The 7,605-nt window shown below is 34.0% G+C and overlaps 1 long non-coding RNA gene across 3 annotated transcripts; it reads right to left on the minus strand.

Annotated features, from left to right (window-relative positions):
• Positions 1 to 2,615: 2,615 nt before the first annotated feature.
• Positions 2,616 to 6,114, minus strand: LOC110738967. 3 transcript variants are annotated; one of them, XR_002514695.1, is made up of 3 exons: positions 4,642 to 6,114; positions 3,462 to 4,477; positions 2,616 to 2,969 (listed from the first exon to the last, which is right to left on the minus strand). It is a non-coding gene; the product is annotated as an uncharacterized LOC110738967 (long non-coding RNA). The 3 variants fall into 3 exon arrangements; XR_002514696.1 differs by having other exon boundaries at positions 3,462 to 3,704; positions 4,428 to 6,079; XR_002514694.1 differs by having other exon boundaries at positions 3,462 to 6,090.
• Positions 6,115 to 7,605: the final 1,491 nt, after the last annotated feature.

Genomic DNA, 7,605 nt, shown 5'->3' on the forward strand with positions numbered 1-7,605 from the left:
CAACACCTTTCACTTTGCTTCGGGGGAGATGACAGTGACCCCTCTGGACTTTAGCATGATTAGCGGTCTACGCTTCACTGACCGGGTTGTAGCACAGATGTCTGATCTTTCTAAGGGAGCGGCTGAGGCAGCTGACTTGTTAGGTCCGATCGTTCAGCATATCAGAACCCAATCAGTGTCTCAAGGTGGTCCTAGGAGCGAGCGATCAAAGTTGGCTTCGGTTTTAGCCCGTGGTTTCGACATGGAGGAGACATCACCTGAGCAGCGAGTGCGGATCTTCATTTTGATTCTCATTTCCATGACTCTTTCTCCTGATAGGAGTTCGCGTGCACTCCTTTGCTACCTTCCTTCTTTAGTCAGGATCAGTGAGATAGGATCCTTTAGCTGGGCCAGCCTCGGATATGCCGACCTTCTCTTGTCGTTACGTCATGGCTGTAGGCAGCTGAACGACGAGTCCCCTGTCACTGTCTAAGGTTTATGGAGAGTCGTAGAGGTGACGATCCTTTCCTCTTCTTGTTTTATTTTAATTTGTTCGACTCATGTGCTCAAAGATTACTTTTCATTGCAGATATGGTTCTACGAGTACTTCCCAGGATTGTCTCCTCGACGGCGTCGTGGAGCGGTTCATGACTTCCCCGTCGGGGCCAACTGGCGTGACCGAGGAGAGTCACGGGTGGAGTCTGTCGCTGCGCTGCGCGGGCTGCTACGTCGAGGCACCTCTTCTGTTGGCGTAAGAATTAGTTTTGTAGCCTGTTATTTTCTCTCTTGACGTTATTTCTGGTGCTTCATGCCAACTTTTTATGGTTTTCAGGTTGCTATTGATGTCCAGTATCATCCTTGGGCTGGGATGACTAATCTTCCCGAGGCCTTTGACAGGGTAAAGTCGTATCCCCTAATCAAAAGTAAATACCTAAATCCTCTAACTAAAGTAGATAGGGAAATATGGTCGATCTCCACAGGGAAACAAGTCTTTTTACTCCTAATTAATTATTATAATCTAAATTATCTAAGTAACCAATATTTATATTTGAGTATGAAACTAAACTACAAGGAAAAGGAATAGGGGAAAAAGCAATATATAAAAGGATCTAGGGCATAGGTTCACCAATAAATAATACTCCAGGGTAAAACATAGTAATCAATCATTGACATTGCATAAATAACATGATTAACAGGCTCTCGCAATTTATTAATCAACATAGATCTAACAGGCTCTCGCAATTTACTAGATCTAAGTTCTTATTGAAAATAGCCTTTAATATCAAATTAACATCTGCTCGATTCATCAATTCAATATTGCTATACTTTTACAAGCCGCAATTGTAAAACGTTAAAACAATTCAATAAGAAATTATCTTGCAATACCAACAATCAATAATAGTCAATCATCAATGCATCAATTAACCAGATTGTAAAGGGCTTTCGCTACGTATTACAATCACAGAATTAATCTACCGGTATTAAATCTCATCTCTCAATTTTCGACTTAACCATTTATAAATTAATCTGCCTATTGAAACTAGACCTAAACATCAATTCTCATCTCTCGAATCTTGAATTAATATTGTCAAACTCATGCATAAAAGATAGGCCTAATCTAGTCACAGAGCATTAAATCAATCAATAGGAAATTAATCTAGAATTGATAATCAACAACAATAAATTACTCCTTCATATTATTTATTAGATCCCCATACACTACAAGAAAAAGGGTAATTAGCGACGGCCAAAGTTGTCGCAAATCCGTCACAAAAATGGATTTGCGACGGATTTGCAACTACTTTGGTTAGTTGCCAAAGACCTCGTCGCAAATCCATTTTTGCGACTTATATTTGAGCAGTCGCAAATTTAGCGACAGATTTGCAACGCCTTTGCAACTACCATTTAGCGACTAACTTTCAAATTTTAGCAACTATATCATTGTCCGTCGTAAGATATTTGCGACGGATTAGCAACTACGAAGACCAATGTTTTAAGACTACTTTTGCGACGAATTAGCGACTACAAGACCAAACTTTTGCGACTACGAGACTAAACCTTTGCGACTACGAAGACTAGTTTTATTGCGACGGATTTGCAACGACTACTGAGATTAATTTTTTTTCGAGACGGATTAGCAACTACTTACGAGACCAAACTTTTGCGACTACAAAACTAATTATTTGCGACAGATTAGCGACTACTAAGACTAATTATTTTGCAACTAACCAATCAGTCTTTGAACCAAATTTGCAGTTGCTAAATTTTGTGACCGACTATCAATATTTGGAGACCATAATTTAGCAATGACCAATATCAATCACAAAAAAGAAAAGGTACCCATGCATAAATTCAAATAACCAAAATGTTAATTTTATTCAAATATCCAAAATATCATGTGTATTAAAAAACAATATTTAACTCATGACTAATTGCATCAAAAATCATCTCACATATAAAGAAAGCTACTTTAAATAAGAACTAATGACGACGTAGAAGAGTTGTTCACAAAATTACCACCACGAATATAAAAACCACTTAGTTGCATCACGAGAGCGGGTGACTGTAGACGTAGGAGGCTTAGAAGGACGGCAACGTTGTTGGACAAGTGAATGTTTTTTGCATAGCTAATTTTTCTTTCTTCCATGTAGCCTTTTCGATCTCATGATTTTCGACAAATTCCTTAGCATATTTTAAGCTCTCTATCGTTTTTTTTTTTTTTTTTGGCTTTCTTCTACCTTGTTATGGTTTTTCGTCCGCCATCTTCTTTTTCTTTAGCTTGGGAGCTTAGTTGAGAAATCATGGAAGGAGTGGAAGATGATGCAGTAAGTTGAGAAGTAGGATCACTCATGTAGTACATTAGTGAAGCACTCCCTAAATCGTAGACTTTTCCTTTCTTTTGCCCACCTACAACCTCCAAGTAGACTTTTGTCGGGGTTTATTTCAAATCCTTTGTTCTTATATTCCTCAAGTTTTTTCATATATTCTCCCTGCATTAAGATAAAAAAAAAAGTTAAAATAAAAAATGCAACACTTATAGTAAAATAATTTATGTAAACAATTATTAGTAAAATTTTTGATAGAACCTCCTTTGTAAATTGAAGAATTCCCTCCAATAGGGTATGGCTTCAAAATAAACTTGTTTCAATGCACATTATGTCATAACACATCAATCATTTGATTAACGACGACCAATTATCCTCATCCTCCAACTCAATCACACAAACAAATAAACAATCTATAATATCTCCAAACATTAACTACCATATATTTTTTTGTAATCTTAGCAAAATATATAGGTATACTCATACCATGACTTGATGAGTCTTGTAACCCATCAATTCAACTTCATCATTGCCCATACATATAGATGTTCATTTCGTGACATTTCCACTAAATGCAAGAAAGATTAAGTACAATCATAAAAAATGATAATAAGCTATTGAGACAACAAATATAATACACAGATGAATATAACTCACCATAACCCATGTGGTGAGAGTTCAACCTTTCCTTGTTCCACTCCATTCAAATTTTGTGGTGCCACATTGTCTTCAACAACAACATAAGCATTAGAATTTACTTGTACCTATTCATTAGTGGTGGCGGTGTGGGTTGTGTGACCACAAGATTGATCAACCAATTGAGTAATGTCTCGAACACCGCCTTGATTACCGCCCCGACCAATTTTTGAATTTTTCATGAAGGATTTCATTTCCAAAGAACTAGAAAGATCATAAGCTCAATAATTAATTTACAAATAATAACACATGATAAAAATTATAAAAAAAAAAAAAAAAAAAAAGTAAGCTCACAAACATGATCCACAAATTTTAAAATATTATCATATATCAAACAAATAAGCTAAACACATTGTCTATCAAAAACTTGTAGTTCCATGTTCATTTATGTTAGTGATACTTGTAATTTACTATTATTGCATGTCGCTGAGCATATATTACAACTTTTGTATCAAAAAGCATCATCATACTCCATAAACAAATTGTATCAAACTATAAGATCTTATGCATTCTATTTTAATGGTAAACAAGGAGAATCGTTTAAGGCTTTAATCCACATCAATTTCAATAACAATTTCTGATCTGAAGTGACTAATATGCTTCAAAGGGAGTACCCACATAAAGATGAGTGTTTACTTTAGAACCTGAGACCAGCTTCAGAGGCAGAGGAGGTGACGAAGGTGGCTGAAGAGAAGCAGGAGAAGAAGCAGCAGGTCTTCTAATGGGACTTTCTGTTTGTGAGCCCCTTACAATAATTGATGACTTAGAAAGCTTAATTTGGGGCAATTATAGTCAAATTAAGGTCTATGAAGATATATATCTTTACAAAGATCAATTTACTAGTATGTATCATTGTTTTAGAGACTGGAGAGGGGTAAATGTAATGCACATATGTGTTATCCTATCAGGCTAAGTGTCATACCATACCTAGTCCAACTATGACAGCATGATAGGATTGACAGCCCCTTTGGAAGTTTCTGCGCAGGGAAGACAAAGAATGCACAAACAAATGTTAAGCATTTAACCTTAGTATGGAGTATGAAATAAATAGGATAAAGCTTCATTTTTTTGGGCCATATAAGTGAAAATAAGCAACAACAAATCAAAAAATTTCAATTCACAGACAAAGCAAGGAAAATACACATTGTAAACTTGAAACTTGCTTGTAAAGGCTTGATGGAGTATACATGACATCCAATAATGGGAAAACTTCTTGAACTCTGAGGTTGTAGCCCAGAAACTGCACAGGATGGAGAAGCAAAGCAATATCTCTGGGGAGAAGAAAGCCTTGTTTGCAAACATATTCTCAAAGAACAAGTGAAATTGATCAATAAATAAGAAGTTGTACATACTTCATTTTTCAGAAGCCCGGGAGCATAGACAGGCAAATAATTGACTTAAGCCTAGAAAGAAACTACAAAACCACATCCAATTGCTTATATTGTTACCATTATGTAACATAGACTTCAGTCATTTTCAATCAGTAATACAGGGCCAAATCTCCCTAGTAGAAAAGACAAGTTCAAAGTCTGGCCAATGAAATCAGTCATTAGCAGAACCAAGGAGAAACACAGACACTTCAAAGAGGTATTGAATTTGAAAGGTTTTCCAATTCCATCTGACACAAACATAAATGATGCACCCATGACATTTTTGAGGAAGTAAACAAAATAGCACACATTACAATAGCTAGCATGGTTTCAGGGTTTCATTGGGGTTGCAGTTCAAACTCCTTGACGCCACTTTCCATTCACCCATCAATATACAGTATACACAAAATCTTATATTGCCTAATTTGCAAAGCAACTGACAGTTTAAATGCAAAGTATATAGTAAATCATAGAGAAATTGAAAATAATTAGGGCTTTTTGCATAATCAATCATGTTTGAATGGTTTTACATTAATTGACTTCCAAAAATGAACCTCGCAATTGGCAGCCAGATTAAAATCAATTCAATCAGTTCTCAATAAACCAGGTTAAAATCAATTCACTACTCATTCAATTCGTAATTTAAAATCAGTTCGCAATTCGCAAACGAAACTAAACTAAAATCAAAATTTGGATAAAATACTCAATGATACCCCTAAATCGCAATTAGCAAATTGCAATATGAGAAAGATGGAATGGACGGTAGGAAAAGGAAGCATGCGTAACTAACCGGGGAAGAGATAGATGGCGCAGCGGCGGCAGATGAAGACGACTGCGACAGTTTGATCTGATGTTCTGAATTGAACTTGGCCTTCGTTTTTTGTTATTTTTTTTTGGTGAGGAAGAAGAGTATCAAGTTTGCCGTGAATAAGGAATTAAGAAGTTATATACGAAGTAATTGGTTATTGTGTTATTTGGAGGCAACAACTTATTATACTAGTCCGTACTTTTTTTTTTTTTTAGGGAAACTTATTATACTACTTACTACTTCGTATTTCTTTGCTTGAGCAATGCTCGGATATTCACTGGAAAAAAAATTATTATTATAAATTAAAGTTAGTTTGTATTCCCTATTTTATGGTGAGACATGTTAATACATAGTGTCTCTATTTTTATAATTCGCTGACAAATTATAAATTATAAATTTAAAATTGAGTAAGAATCCTTTTTTTAGTAGGAAATGAACAATTCATTTATTAGATTAAGTGCTTATTCTGATGGACTGAACTGAGCTGAGCTGAACTAAAGTGAAAGAGAAATTAATATTTTATGAGAGAAGGAAATTAAGAACTGAACTGAACTTATTGGAGCTGAATTGAGCTGAAAATAAGCTAAAGAGAACAGGCCCTAATGCATGAAGATTTAAGGATTTTCTAATCTTAATATATAATTAAAACCTTTTTATTTTGGTAAAAATCTATTTGCAATAATAAATTTTGGTTGAATTGATTTTATAAATATGAATGATAAAAGTCACTAATTTACTATGACTTTACGTTGTTCATTATTTTTAATATTTTCTAATCATTTATCTCAATTTTCATATTTATTTATAAAGCAAAGACAAACATTTATTTATTTAAAGTTGTAGTTATTGTTCTATTTTTAGGGTTGTTTAGGTTGTATATTTAAAAATGAAAAAATTAACTTATTCTTTTTTAAGGAAAAAAAAAAGTTTTTGGCGGGAAACTTTTTAATGAGGACGCGACACATGTACTTTAGGGATAATTCAAGTGATTACTTTAGTATATTATATACTATTGATTTCCTTACTTTTGTACTAGTGTTTTATTTTCGTACAAAAAAAAAAAGAAAAAAAGAAAAAAAAAGCCAACTTATTATATATGGGAAAATACAAGTTAATCTGCCAGATAAACGAATTTTTGTTAATCTGATGGCATTTTTGTAAATATATTAAAAAAGGAGGGTCATTTATTAAGTACTGTTTAAATATTGTTTGCTTTTTGCTTTTACTGTTTAGTGAGGAAATTACACATGTACCCCTCAACTAGTACATGGAAAGACGCATATACCGCTCTATTGCTACTTGAAAAGACAATTATACCCCCAAATAAACAAATTCGTTAATCTAGGGAATTGACTGGGGTCAGCTCATTATATATTAAGTGTTTTATTTCCTTTTCAATAAATTTTAAAAGCAATGGTAGCAACTACCATGTTAGTTGCAATATTAGTCGCAAATTTTATTTAAAAAAATTGTTTCAAAATTATAAACCTTAGCAACTACATTTTAGTCGCAAAAAATTATAAGAGTGTCGCAGATTAGCGACCGCATAGCAACTATTACAAAATATGTTGCAAAATTTGCGACTACTCGTTTTTGCAGTCACAAAAATATTTTTTGCGACTAATTATTATGGTAGTCGCAAAAATTAGTTGCTAATTAGCGACTGCATAGCAACTACAGCAAAATCAGTTGCAAAATTTGCGACTCCTCGTCTTTTTTAGTCGCAAAAATAAATTTTTGCGACTAATTATTATGGTAGTCGCAAAAATCAGTTGCTAATTCCCCTTTTTCTTGTAGTGATAAACCCTAGAAATTAAACTACTCACACATAATAGAAACTAAACAAATCAAAGCAATAAAATAAGACATGATTAAAGGAATAGAATAAATAACTAAGATTAAGGGAAGAGAAATCGTTACCGAAATA

Source organism: Chenopodium quinoa, unplaced genomic scaffold, assembly GCF_001683475.1.
Source record: "Chenopodium quinoa cultivar QQ74 unplaced genomic scaffold, ASM168347v1, whole genome shotgun sequence".
NCBI lineage: Eukaryota > Viridiplantae > Streptophyta > Magnoliopsida > Caryophyllales > Amaranthaceae > Chenopodium > Chenopodium quinoa.